Here is a 15,984-nt window from a genome sequence, read left to right as displayed (position 1 = left end):
AGATGACTCAGCATTTTGGGATGAGAAGGCAGCCATGGATGCAGAATGAACAAAAACGAACAAGAAAAGCGAACTGGGTTTTCTATTAGGGTTTTTAGAAAACGGCTAAGAACTTTTCAAACGAGAGAATGCAAGAAGAGAGAGAGACAAGGGAGCGAAAAAGATGTAAGATATGATTTGAAAAGAATATATAGAGACGGATTTGAAAAAGAAAATAATAAGAAATATAAACTGAACAGTTCCAGAATCAAAAGAAATCAATTTTATTAAATGATGAGTGACGTAAGGAGAGAGAACGTGGTAAATGAAATGATTTATAACAGTTACCTAGGTCGGCGTCTTTTCAATTGCACGCTTTGTACTAACCGTACAGACACGTGTTCACCATCAGATAATAGATGACAGCTGTAAATTTTAGAATAGACTTTACACCTTCAGATTCAGATCACTGCTTCTGATCTGATCAACTTTCTCTTCTGGAAACACTCCTTCTGAAGTGTGCTGATATAAATCTGAATGATCTTCTGATCCATTACTTCTGATATACACAGCTTCTGGAGGTTCACTTCTTTGTTCTGCAGCTTCTGATAAGACAAAACTGTATCTGCAGAAATTCTTAAGCTGCTTTGTTTCATTAGAAACAAGTTTATCATCAAACCAGATATTTATTGATTCATCCACAATCAATGTTTCAATATTGTATATTCTGTAGCATTTAGAGCATTCAGAATAATCAAGAACGAAACATCATTGCTTTAGAAACAAACAAAGCAGATGGTTCCAAGACTAATAAGCTTTCTTTTCTGATCTCCTACGAACATAGTTTCTTCAACAGATTTAAGTACCAGAACTTGGAAGACAGTCTTTCTTCCCTTCAAGTGTTGAGACCAACTTGAGTCCAGGAGACATGTCATGTTGACTTTTATCTTCTTTGTCACCAAGAGAATCTGCAAAATGAATAGTCTTTTTCTTTGGTACCCACATCTTCTTGGGTCCTTTCTTGTTAGATTTTCTCAAGTTCTGATTGAACTTGGGTTTAACATTGTAAGCAATAGGAGGAACAGCATGATAATTTTTAATGTGAGTTTCATGATATTTCCTAGGTTGTGTCACATGCTTTTTGGTGTGTGTTATGTGAAAACTTTGAGCATGTGAAGTGTGCCTAATATCATGGGAGTGGCCATACTTGAACTGATCATACAATGGCTTGTATGTGAATTTCATTTCATCAACAGGTTCAAGTTTGTATGGGGTTTCACCCTCAAAACCAATGCCGACTCTTTTGTTTCCAGACACAGCATATATCATAGAAGCTAGCTGACTCCTGCCAATACTTCTAGATAAGAACTTCCTGAAACTTAAATCATATTCTTTCAGAATATGGTTTAGATTCGGAGTGGATTTTTCTGAATCAGAAGGAGATCCAACATTATTGGATAATTTTAAAAGTTTTTCTTTTAATTCAGAATTCTCCAACTCAAGCTTCTTTGTTTCAAATTCAAATAGCTTTTTCAGCTTTTTGTATTTGAGACTGATCTGAGACTTGAGTTCCAGAAGTTCAGTTAGACCGGAAACTAACTCATCTCTAGTAAGTTCAGAAAATACCTCTTCAGAATCTGATTCTGATGTAGATTCTGATCCGTCATCTTCTGTCGCCATCAGCGCACAGTTAGCCTGCTCATCTTCAGAGTCTGAATCATCTTCTGACTCATCCCAGGTTGCCATAAGACCTTTCTTCTTATGAAACTTCTTCTTGGGATTTTCCTTCTGAAGATTTGGACATTCATTCTTGAAGTGTCCAGGCTCATTGCATTCATAGCACATGACCTTCTTCTTGTCAAATCTTCTGTCATCAGAAGATTCTCCACGTTCAAATTTCTTTGAACTTCTGAAGCCTCTGAACTTCCTTTGCTTGGTCTTCCAGAGTTGATTTAGCCTTCTGGAGATCAAGGACAGTTCATCTTCTTTTTCAGATTCTGATTCTTCAGGATCTTCTTCTCTAGCCTGAAAAGCGTTAGTGCATTTCTTGATATTGGATTTTAATGCAATAGACTTACCTTTCTTTTGAGGCTCATTTGCGTCCAGCTCTATTTCATGACTTCTCAAGGCACTGATAAGCTCTTCCAGAGAAACTTCATTCAGATTCTTTGCAATCTTGAATGCAGTCACCATAGGACCCCATCTTCTGGGTAAGCTTCTGATGATCTTCTTTACGTGATCAGCCTTGGTGTATCCCTTGTCAAGAACTCTCAATCCAGCAGTAAGAGTTTGAAATCTTGAAAACATCTTTTCAATGTCTTCATCATCCTCCATCTTGAAGGCTTCATACTTCTGGATTAAAGCTAGAGCTTTAGTCTCCTTGACTTGAGCATTTCCTTCATGAGTCATTTTCAAGGACTCATATATGTCATAGGCCGTTTCCCTGTTAGATATCTTCTCATACTCAGCATGAGAGATAGCATTCAGCAAAACAGTTCTGCATTTATGATGATTCCTGAAAAGCTTTTTCTGATCATCATTCATTTCTTGCCTTGTCAGCTTTACGCCACTGGCATTTACTGGATGTTTGTAACCATCCATCAGAAGATCCCATAGATCACCATCTAGACCAAGAAAGTAACTTTCCAGTTTATCTTTCCAGTATTCAAAGTTTTCACCATCAAATACCGGCGGTCTAGTATAACCATTGTTACCGTTGTATTGCTCAGCAGAGCCAGATGTAGATGCAGGTGTAGACTTTTCACTTTCATCAACCATCTTTTACTGAAGCGTTTTTCTCTTCCTGAATCTTTTCTAAACACGGTTAAGTGCTTGCACCTTAGAACCGGCGCTCTGATGCCAATTGAAGGATAGAAAAACACTTAGAAAGGGGGGTTTGAATAAGTGTAGCTTTAAAAACTTGACAGATAAAAATAAATTGCACAGTTATTTTTATCCTGGTTCGTTGTTAACTAAACTACTCCAGTCCACCCCCGCAGAGATGATTTACCTCAACTGAGGATTTAATCCACTAATCGCACGGATTACAATGGTTCTCCACTTAGTCAGCAACTAAGTCTTCCAGAGTCTTCTGATCACACACTGATCACTCCAGGAACAACTGCTTAGATACCCTCTAAGACTTTTCTAGAGTATACTGATCCACACGATCACTCTAGTTACAACCTGCTTAGATAACCTCTAAGACTTCCTAGAGTATTCTGATCCACACGATCACTCTAGTTCCTTACAACTTAATGTAATCAATTCTAAGAGTATTACAATTGCTTCTTAAAAGCTATAATCACAAACTGTGATATTTCTCTTAACGTTTAAGCTTAATCTAACTAATATATTACAACAGCAATGTAGTGAGCTTTGATGAAGATGAAGATTCTGAGCTTTGAATTTGAACAGAGTTTCAGCAAGTTAATAGGCGTTGTTTTGTTCAGAATCGTTAACCTTGCTTCTCATCAGAACTTCATATTTATAGGCGTTGGAGAAGATGACTGTTGAGTGCATTTAATGCTTTGCGTGTTCTGTACAGCATCGCATTTAATGTTATACGCTTTTGTCAACTACCTCGAGCCTTGTTCACGCTGTGTCTACTGACGTAGCCTTTAGTAGCTTTTAACGTTCCTTTTGTCAGTCAGCGTAGCCTGCCACTTGTACTTCCTTCTGATCTGATGTTTGTGAATACAACGTTTGAATATCATCAGAGTCAAACAGCTTGGTGCATAGCATCTTCTGATCTTCTGACCTTGAAGTGCTTCTGAGCGTGATACCATCAGAACTTCAGTGCTTCTGTTCTCTTGTTCTTCTGATGCTTCCATAGACCCATGTTCTGATTCTGCTTCGACCATCTTCTGATGTCTTGCCAGACCATGTTCTGATGTTGCATGCTGAACCCTTTGAGACAAAGCTTCTGAGCGCTGAATTATGCATACTCTTTATATATATTTCCTGAAAAGGAAATTGCATTGGATTAGAGTACCATATAATCTTAAGCAAAATTCATATTATTGTTATCATCAAAACTAAGATAATTGATCAGAACAAATCTTGTTCTAACAAAAGCTTGTTTATACAAGGGGCATAACAATTCGTAGAATCTCTCAGAGGCACTGGAAAAAAACCCAGAGAAGTTAGTCCATCACTAGGGGCATGTCATATCAGTCACAAATCTCAACAAATGCTATTTAGCTACTAGCATCAGATGATGTCAGTATCTGTCTCATATGAAGTTCTAATTCCAAATTCAAGTATCAAGCATACCAAGCTACTGATTCCAGTGGCGGGTATACTCTCGCAAGTGTTTTTGAACAATAAGTACTCAAAGACGAGGGGCAATGGAAAATTGAAAATCTCTAGGAATCTTCCCCACAGAGCAGTTTTCATAGTATATCCCCACATAGCACTTTAAGAAGTTATCTTCAAGTAATCTATTCCCAATAAAAACTTAGTTCCCCGACGGAATTTATACCTCCGACATTGCCGGTTTTCCGACACAATCTTCTTCTCTAGCATGGTTTATTCAAACTCGCTATTTCTATCAAAGTGGCCGCTCAGAAATATGGTTAGATAGTATGCTCATTTCTCTTGTCCCCAGGATACATCAGGATCAGATCACTCAAGTCAATCTCATCCCCAAACGAAGATCAAAAATCCCCAGCTGGACATCATCAAACGAAAGACAGGAATTCTCTTATCATTATCCCCAACGGCATACAGGGATTTATTTTCTCAATCAGCAGTTGCTATACAAGAGTTATCAATATGGTTCGACTATATAGTCCATCCCTGCATCATTCATAAATACATGCATAACATACAATACTCTCGTTTATTTCGAGAATCTCAATACATGCATCATAACACTGCATAAAACTAATCTTCCCTTTTCAGGTCATTTCATAATCAAAAGAATATTATTATCCAAGTGCGGTACAAATACAATCGTATCAACGATCCAAGCTCAACACTCAAGACAAACACAACTCTGACACTTAACTCCGGGTTATTCTTCACAGATAATTCAGAAACAATCAAAGAAATTCATATCCTTTCTAGGAGCCTTTCTAGGTAGTCTTGTTTAAGATGTATCATATCCTAGGAACCTTTCTAGGTAATCTTTTCTAAGATGATCCATATCCTTTCTAGGAACCTCTCTAGGTAGTCTTCTCTAAGACATTTATCATCCTTTCTAGGAACCTTTCTAGGTAGTCTTTTCTAAGACATGTGTCATCCTTTCTAGGAACCTTTCTAGGTAATCTTTTCTAAGATGTATCATCCTTTCTAGGTAGTCTTGTTTAAGACGTTTCATATCCTCTCTAGGAGCCTTTCTAGGTAGTCTTGTTTAAGACATATCATATCCTTTCTAGGAGCCTTTCCAGGTAGCCTTGTTTAAGACGTATCACATCCTTTCTAGGAGCCTCTCTAGGTGGTCTTCTCTAAGACATTCCTTACCCTTTTTAGGTTAGTTTTGTTCAAAGACATATTTCAACCTCTTTAGGTAATCCTACCCTAAATGTTTATCCAATCCTTTCAAGGACATCTCTTACCCTTTCAGGAAACTTTTCAATTAGTCTTCTCTAAGACAGTTCTTCCCGAGCTTTGTTAAAAGCCTAATCTCCGTTAAATCAGCAATCATAGTCTTCTTTAGGCCAGTGATCTGCCCTTTTTAGGAACCCTTCCAGGTAGTCTTCTGTAAGACATTACTTCATCTTTCATTCAGATACAATCAATGCATATGATCCAGCCTGAAAAGCATTTTCTTTAAATAAACAACTCTTCAAACATCTGATGGCATCTTCAAGCCCATCTCCGACAAGCGCCTTTCAATACTTCAAGCTCGGATGTAGTCTAACGTACGACTTATCCTGAATTTCGTATAGATCAGATGGTATCTTTAAGCCTATCTCTTATAAAAGGTCCCTAACTCAGCAAGGGCAAATTTCTTGGGTATTCTAGTGTTCAATCCCCTTCTACCTTCAGACTCCGACAGGCACACATGCCAATCTACATCTTCAGGTTTAAGAAAATTGAACAGGGGCAGCTGTCATACCCCAAAATTTGCCCATCGTATTTTTATACTCAAGCTCATTTGAACATCAGAAGCTCAAGATTTGACTGACTGTACACTCTCCTAAACAACAACCCTCAAACTAGGGTTTTGGTCTTTTCAAAAAAAAAATCAGGTTCTGATGCCTCCAATGGACTCCATGGTTTTTCATATGCCTCAAAGGACCCTCATGCCAAGTTTCAAAGCCCTGATTCAAAAGATTGCTCATTCAATGGCCCAAACGATCAATAATCGATTGGTTGACCTAAAAGTCAAACTAGGGTCAAACCACAGTCAAAACTTCTGATTTTTGGTCAACATCCTCATTATGAAGTATCATTCATCATTTGATCAAGGATTGATCATGACTCATCAAAGAAAGTTCAGAAATCAACAAAATCAAAGGTTTCTAAATTAGGGTTTCATAGGAGAAAGTCAACTGAACTTTGACCAGCCATAACTTTCACATGGAACATCAGAAATTTCCCATCCAAAGCTCATTTTGAAGGAAATTGGATTCTCTACAATTTTGTCTCTCACATGCCAAGTCTAAAAATGCTTCATTTAAGAGATATGGACCAAAACATTATAGGTCCTTTTCCAAAGTCAACCGAAAGTCATCTTTTTCAAAAGAGCATACAAGGAGCATGGAAAATTGTTTTCACATGAGACCAAAAGCATTGGTTAGAGGACTCTTCAAGGTTTCCAAAAAATCCTAGAACTCTCCTATATCTTAAAAATTGAGGGAGATATGCCTTGTCAAAGTTGGTCGATTTTAAGAGAAAAAATGTGAAGTAAATGGCTCCAAAATGAATCTTTTTGCAAAGGAACCCAATCTTTCTTGGCCCAATCTCCATCCTTATCATATGTAGAGTCCAAGATCCAATTTCCACGAATTTATTTGATTCATTTGATTTATTATGGATTTTTATTCATTTAAAAAGTGATTAAAATCAAATAAATCAAGAGAAAAATCAAAGATTTAATTTGGCTCATGGTTCTAACCAAATCCAATCAACATTAACTCCAAAAATCAATCAAATTTCGTGCAAGAATGATTGGGAAGAGAATGGAGCAAAAATAGAAAGATTTGAATAATTTTTCAATGAAATCTTCTTCAAATTTTCTCACACAAATTAACTTGATTTCCAAGCAAGTTTGTAACCCTAAAATTCACCATTATATATTCTCACAATTCCTAGCTACAAAGAGAACGAAAAAAATTGGAGAGAGACGAGGGTTCCAAAAATATAAAATTTCAAAGAAAGAACAAAATATCATATTTTTTGTTTCAAGCGTCCTCAAAGCCAAATAGCCTTTCATTTGCAATTTTCAGGTGAGTAAGAGTAAGTATGCATGATTGATAGTATGTGAAAGCATCCATAATTAGCATTCCATGTTCAACATATTCATCATATATTCTTGATTTTCGTTTTACTTGTATTATCGTGTTTTAATGCGTTTTGATTGTTTGGTTGAGGTAAGGATGTATATTAGGACAGGATTGAATCATTAAAACGAAGCTGGGCCCCCTAAACCATGAGTTGCCATTGTTAGGGCATGGAGAAAAGAAGCATTCGTGTCCATTAATGCAGACCGTTTCAGGACGTATAAACGTCACCAATCAGTTCGTGGCCTTCCAATTGGAGGATCTGGGCTTCTTTTACTCACGAATTGCTTGTGTTTTGCATTCTTTGATGTTTTTGCAGGTCTGCTACGATGATACTCGTAGCTAAATCGCAGCCATGGAGGAAGCAAACTCGTAGCAAAAAAAGGGGGAAGAAGATGAACAAGGCATTGAATCTTTGACCGCAGGCGTGGATGGTTTTCATTGGGCAGTCCACCAATTCGTTCTCTCTCTCTTCTTTTAATTCGCTAGTCAGCATCACATCGGGCCCACGTTGACTCTACCTCAATTAACCATTCAACTGCCATGTATTTTATTTAAATTTGTGTTGCTAATTCATTGATGATTAAAACGCGTAGCTTGGCTGGTAAACGTGAAGACTATTAGCATTAGAGACCTGGGTTCGAACCCTGTCTCTTTCTATTATTAATTTTTCTTGTGTTTATTGAGTTCCAGATCCCACGCTCGCGCACGTACCGTGGACGCTCAGACGTCCACCATTGGATGCACGGAAAGACCAATCTAATGGCTCAAAGATGCGCTTCCCTACCATACATCCTCAGACCTCCACCACACAGGATCGAAGCTAAGTTTTATATCTTTTATTTTTTATTTATTTGAATTCAATTGTTTTTTTTCTTGTTTCTCCTTTTTTGTTTTCCTTGTTTTTTTTTTATAATAAACTAATTACTCTTATTTTATTTTTTTCTTAAATCATAACTAATCTTTTAAAATTTGTTTTAGATTAATAAAATTGAGTTTTTTAATTTAGATAATTAATATTTAATATTAGGCTAAATAATTATTTTTAGGTTTTCAAACCCTAATTTTATTTTTAGCCAGCTATTTTCAGCATGACTACTAATCACTGTTCTCCCCTAAAAAATACATTGTTGGTAGATGTTGCCCATTAACCTTATAATTATTAATTTTCATTTTGGCTCATATAGCTATCTGATCGAACTTTCGATTTCACTAACCTTTTAGGGTTTGTTCAATCCCATTTATTTTATTTTATTTGCCTTTTGGGGATAAAATAGGGTTTGTACCCATAGTTAACGAATTTTAAATGCACTAACACTTCTCTTCTTCATGCCTAATTTTCAGGGTTAATCACAGATCTTCCGACTATGCACCACGCCAATCAAAAAGCTAAGTTCTGATCCCTCTTTTATTATTATTTAAATTATTTTTACCTTTGATTTTAATTTTTGCCTTATGTTTTAAATTACTTTCAACTGTCAAAGAATTATTCATACACTTACCACTGTCCTTTTTCATTTAATTCTCAGATGATCGGGTTCGAGGAAGATCAAGGCTGAAGACTGCAATTTAATTTTATGTTTTAATTTCCCCCATTCCCGCAGGTGTTTATTGTAATAGCGTAGGATTTTCATTCTGCCTTTATTTTTTCTGCTGTGGTTAGTAATCTTAGGGAGTGCAAGCCTTGAACTAAATTAGATCACTAATTAAAAGATAATTATATGAATTGAATCACGTGATTGTTGCACCCACACACCTCTAGGGTAACCTCTCTTGTTGCCTTGCCTTATACTATTGCCTTATTGTTGCCTGTTGCCTCTAAACATATTAATAGTCAAAGTCCCTCGATTCCGAGGATACCTAAAGCAATGTTGCCTGTCGCCTTCAGAGTTATTGAAACTCCCTCGATGCTGCCTTATTAGATGATTGTCCCAATTGCCAAGGTATCCTCGCATGATGCCTTAAATGACTATTATGTCCTTCCCTTAGACTACCTGCCCTCTTTATGGCAAGGGACAGTCTTATGGCGAACGATATCTCGATGACCCTTCAAACATCCAATTGAAAGACTTCCTGCCCTCTTATGGCATGGATAGATCCTTTCGCCTCGAAAAGCTAAAAGAACAAATTTCTAAACTTAGAGTAGTTGCTATTAATTGCTTGCTCTAAATTCAAAACTCTTTTCATACTCTTTTCAAATCAAATTCAAAAAGACTACGCTTATTTACAAGCTAAAGTTCTTATTCAAAATTTCTATTCACACTCTACTTTTCAAACAAATCAAACAAACAAGTGAGCTAAGCAATTAAGAGCCCATGGATAACCATGGATGCAAAGGGTGCCTTACACCTTCCCTTTGTATAACTTACCCCCCGAACTCAAAATCTTTTCAAAAGGTCTTTTTTTGTTCTTTTAGCCTTTCTAATTATTTTGGATAAAATAAAAGTCGATGGCGATTCATGCTTAACCGCACATTCCAAATAAAGTCAGTTCACCGTATTACAGAACTGGCGACTCTGCTGGGGATGCTTTCGATTAAAAAGAGGGGTTACCTTAAAATTTAGGATTCACTTTAATTGTTTGATTTGTTTGCTTTATATTTGTGGGCCTGTTTGGGTTTACTTGTGTGAAAGATCCTAACCCGGATCTGAGAACCTTAGGTAAGTGGCATGAGACCAAGGAGACTGCACAGCGTATACTGATGTGGTTGATATGGTGGCCATCGTTAGTGTGACACATTGGTTTGTCCTGGTGTTCCTTGGGATCCGACTCGAGGAAACACTTGGCTGCTGCGTGGTGTCATTAAGCACTAATTTGCCCCTAGAACCCTAGTTGAACTTGACTTTGGCCTACTAGAAAGTAGCGAGGTGGCTGGCTTTTGTTCCGACTGAAGTTGGTGGATACTCGAAGCTACACTCATATGGACTGGACTTTCAGGATCTTCTCGGTTGGTGATTCGATTGCCGAACTGAGATAAGCGCCTTCGAGAAAGGTCAATGATATGAGCTCCCTAGAACCCGATCTTTATATAGGACAGGTTGAACCAACTAAACTTCAGTGGGGAGGGTACTTACCTACGAACTTCAAGCAAGCCTCTAAACCTAAGGGCACTTGTGTGACTTGTTTGTGTTTGCTACTAACCTTTGTTTCCTTGCAGGTTTTGTTAAAGGACTTGTTTGCCCTTACTATCTCACGCATTGCCTGATGCATTGCATTCGCATAACATCATGACATCATAAGCGTAACATGTAAACTAACCCTTTCAAGGATCTTAGGAATTTAGGGCGCACAATTTTATGTGCTCTTATCAAGGACGGAATTCCTATCTAGGGGCAGGAGGATTTACTTTCTTCTAGCCATGTACCTTCAAATTCAGAAGTTCCCGAATCAGAGGCTATGACCCACTGGGTATGGTGAGCTTGATTCCCATAGAAGAACATCCAGAAATCAGAATTCTTCAAACGAAGAAGCGACCAAATCATTTTTGACATTGCTAACTAAATTTCCAAAGATCCTTGAAAATATTGCATCTTCATTCATAACATTGCATCACAGGTTTCCACCACAGGTTTCTCACCTCCTCGCTGTTTATTTCAGCATCATGAATCTCGAGCAATCAGTCAAAGACCTTCAAGCTCAGAACGCCCAGTTTCAAGATTTGATCCTGAACTTATCCAAGGGGCAAGATGAATTGAAAGCACTCCTTACCAAGAATAAGAAGAAGAAAGGCAAGAAAACTCTGGGGAAAAGGCTTAGACCGATCTTGCAACTCGGGGATGCCGAAGCCTCTGAAGACAGTGACGAAGATGAGCAAGATGATGATGCTAGTATCAAGACTGAGGCAAAAAGTAACCATGATTCTGCCAAGCCTTCTGAAGAAGAAGAGGACTATCACCATGAGGATGAACATCCTGATGACAAATACAAGTTGTTGGAGGAACGTATGAAAGCCATAGAAAGTCAACAGTCGACCGGTTGACCTAAAAAGTCAACTGTGGTCAAAATAAAGTCAAAACTTTTGATTTTTTCATCAAGATCCTCATATTGAAGTATTATTCACCATTTGATCAAGAATTGATCATGGTTCATCAAGGAAAGATCAAAAATCAACAAATCAAAAAGTTTCTAAATTAGGGTTTTGCATAGGAAAAGTCAACTGAACTTTGACCAGCCATAACTCTCACATGGAACATCAGAAATTTTCCATCCAAATCTCATCTTGAAGGAAATTTGATTCTCTACAACTTTGTCTCTCACATGCCAAGTCTAAAAAAGCTTCATTTGAGAGATATGGACCAAAACATTACAGGTCCTTTTCAAAAGTCAACAAAAAGTCACTTTTTTCAAAAGGACACACAAGGAGCATGGAAAATAATTTTGACATGAGACCAAAGACACTGGTTAGAGGACTCTCTAAGGTTTCCAAAAAGTCCACAAGCTTGAAAAAATGTTGAGATACAAAGGAATGGCGTGGTGTACAAGTTCATCTATTTTCCAAGGGTATACAAGAGGAAAAAAGGCCTAAAACTCAAAACATTTCTAAATGGGCTTACATTCTTTTTGTTCTACCCTCATTATAGGCCCATCCACGTGATAAAAACAAAGACTTTTTATTTTTATAATTTTTATTAATTATTTATGATTTTAATTTATTTAAATCGTGATTTAATTTTATAAAATATGAAAATAATGAAAGATTAGATTTTCCTTCAATTTCAATCATCATTAATCATCAAAATATCCAATAATCACTACAAAATTCGTGCAAAGCAAATGTGTGAAGAAAAGATTGAGTTTGGACAAATTTAGAAACATATTTTCCAAAATTTTCAATCAAATTTTCTTAAATGGCAATCAAGGATTCATCAAGATTCTCCTCAATTTTATTAACCTAATCTCTTCACCTATATATACACAACAAACACAGAGCATTAGGTTACGATTTTCTGCCTCCAAGAGCCCTAGTTTTGTTCTTAAACTTCAAGAACAAGTCAAGAACGAATTTGGAGTTGGAGTGCGATTCAAGCCGTTCCAAGCATCCCAAAAGATTCACAGACGCATTCTGAACCTGTTGGGATCACTGCACGCAAGCAACACCCCCTGATTTGCCTCCTGTAAGCCCAGGTATGTCATGAAATTTTCAAACTCGATCCCTTTAATTCATGGCATATAAACATGTTTCGATGGCATCATATTGTTTGTTATAGTGCACTGAACGTTTCTGGATGAATAATTCATTGTTTACCTACTTGTATCGAGTTATGCCATTATCAAATGCTAGGGTTTCGTTTTAGGGTTTCCCAATACAGGTACTTTTAGGTCAAATTGAGACCGTGGTTGAACTCGTGAGGCCCAGACGAACATAAAGGTTGCCTCGCGAAAAAATTTTGTATTCGTTTGCTCGTATTCGTAAACTGCAGGGCTACGGCTACGGAACCGTCCGTTGGTAAAGGTATGTGTTGCACCCCAAAATTTGCCCATCTTAATTTTATTTCTAATTGGCTTATGCATTGCATATTCTCATCTGTTAGGTCACTTAACACATCATGCATTCATTAAAAATAATATTGGTTCATTAAATCAGTGGTGATGGATTAAAGGCGTCAATTGGACCAGAGTTCATTTCCATTTTTATTTAGTAATCAAGAGGACCTTTTTCTATGGAGTTTGGGTATAAATATTCGGTGCACTGCTTGAACTATATGTTATGGTGCTCATCTATGTTGGCAAAGGAGGAGAAGATTTGAATTTTAAAGTATTACTAAATAGAGGGAGAATAGGTAATTCAAATTTGAGAATATGAAGAAATATTCAAATACCATCATTATTCTAAGTTCATCTTGGAGTCAAGGCTATTTGCAAATATGGTGTGTGTCGTATTTATCATTCAACCATAAATTCTACAAGAAAAGCCCAAAAGGTCCGATTCATTACAAAACAAAAATACACATTATTTACAAGTTCAAGAGTTCATCACATTATATTTCACAATTCAAATTCATTACAAAATCCAATTCATCTTATATCCAAAATCACATTAATTATTTCTTTGAGTCCTTTCTTGATAATCCTAAACTTCTTTCTTCAAATTCTTCAAGTCAATTTCCCTTCATTCCTTCCACAAAACCTACAAAAAGCAAAAGAAATGTCTCACGGTTACTACCGAAAAATAAGCCTTTTAAAAGAATGTCATACAACTTCATACCATTAAACCAAAACCATCATGCTAGCAGAAGTGATCACAAGTTCACCACAATGTCAGTACCATCAAAATCCAAACATCTGCAAGTTCAAAGACCAAAATAGTTCAGTGCAATTCCATTGTTCACATTACCACCAATTCAGTTACTAACTAACTACCTAGTATAACCATAACCCTCCATAACTAACTTCAACTATCCAAAACAGATTTTCTAACCACCATATAACAGAATCAGTTACTTGTCCCTAACGAACCCCAACAGAATAACAGAAAAGCAATTGCAAGAGAATATAACAGGAAAATCAGAACTTTCTCACCTATATCATTCTGCACTTGACCATTGATGCAGGGGTTAGCCGATTCATTCTCCCTTCAATTCTCTTCAATCACCCCTTCACTCGATCACTTTCACAATCTTCATCTTTCTGCCACCACTCTTCACCATTTTCACTGCATCATCTACTCTCCATCATCTTCATCCTTGCATCGCAATTGACATCATCTTCACACTCCAGCTCAATCTTCATCTGCAATCATTCATACAACTCCATTGCAATTTACAAATCTCCAATAAATCTTCAAGCCTCATTGTAATACGATTCGATAACCTCAATTCGCTTCGCTTCGTATCGGCATCAAATCGACAGTTCTGCAGATATCCAATCTTTAACATCATCACCATCGCAAGCACAGAGAAAAAAAACGGAATTGAAGCTTACCGGTTCTTGAAGCTTTCTCTGGATTCCTCATCATCGCTTCGGACATCATTCATCCTCGTCAAGGTTATTGGAGTAGCCGTTGGGTCCTTCTGAAGAATCTATCGCGTTCAAGAATTCAACTGCGGAGAGAGTGAATCTGAGGTGAGAGGCCGGAGAAGATACGTGAGCGAGGAAGATAATAAGACGTGGTAATCAAGCGGCGAGTGGCGGAGTTTCCTTTTGTCGTTCGGAGAAAGGAATATGCGCCGCCGTGGAGTTCGTTGAGTGAATAGAATGGGGAACACCGCTGTTCACACGTCTGAGTCGAGATGGAGAGAACGAAATCGCATCGGAGATCAAAGAGGTGAGGCCGGAAGAGTTTCGCCGGAGACAGAATTTCGCCGCACCGCTTCCGATTAAGAGGGAGGTTGAACTTCAAAGGTCACATGTTTAATAACCTAAATCCCTTTTCAATTTTATCATATGGTTTGATTTTAAATGTGTCATTATATTGAATTAATTAGAATAATCAGAATCAACAGGAAATCTGATAGGTTAATTAACATTAAATATGATATTAACTTGGATAAGGTTTGGGTATAATTGAAATCTGAAAATGGATCAAAACATAACTTCTGGGCCAAAACGCTATGCGCACCCCCTGTGGCCCGTCACTGCCATTTTTGGCACATAAGAAAATCTGCTAACAAAAACGCCCTGGGCCAAATTACCATGGGCCCTGCTCCCAGTTTCTATTCACACCACTATTTTCAATTTTCACCCCTGATTACATTTTTAATTTAGATTAGATAAATACTAACTTTTGACATATAAAAATGTATACCAAAAATATTAGTTTAGGCTTTTATTTTAATTCTTTTGCTTGATTAGAATTCTTGTTCTTTGTTGTATAAAAATCAATAAAAATAATAGTCCTCTAATTCACTTTTGGTACTATATTTTGCATCATTTGCTTCTATGTTTTGTACCATATTTCAAGTCTTTCTTTTAGTCATTTTTGCACTAATTTTGTATCATTGTTTGCTTGTAATTTTTACTTGTAATTTTGATCTTTGCTTGTGCTTGTAATTTCGTTCATTTACTCCTAACTTTAGGTAGAGACCATGATAACATTAGGATCTAGAAATCCCCTTTCATAACACTTAGGCTAGTTGTTCATTTTAGGCTAGTTTTCATTCTTTTCTTTTCAACTTTTAAAATACTTAATAAATATCGATGAAGATCATACCGCTACTATATTTCATAGTAGGAAAGAAATGATTGGGGTGTAGGCCCCGATGTATGTTCTTTCCTACTTAGCGGAGAAGAAATGATTGAGGTGTGAAGCCTCGATGTATTTCTTAACCGTTGTTTAGAGAAACGATCGTGGTGTAGGCCTCGATGTGCATTCTCTAAATATTCACAAAAGAACTCTTTTTTGTATCTCCTTTACTTAGCGGAGAAGAAATGATTGAGGTGTGAAACCTCGATGTATTTCTTAACCGTTATTTAGAGAAACGATTGTGGCGTAGGCCTCGATGTGTGTTCTCTAAATATGCAAAACAAAACTCTTTTGGTATGATCTAAGTCACAAATTAATTTCCCTTAAAAGACACCCAACCAAAAACATTTCAAAATATCTAATAAAGGCCCA

This window comes from Vicia villosa, linkage group LG6 (assembly GCF_029867415.1).
Source record: "Vicia villosa cultivar HV-30 ecotype Madison, WI linkage group LG6, Vvil1.0, whole genome shotgun sequence".
Lineage (NCBI taxonomy): Eukaryota > Viridiplantae > Streptophyta > Magnoliopsida > Fabales > Fabaceae > Vicia > Vicia villosa.
Note: the sequence above shows the minus strand (reverse complement) of the source record.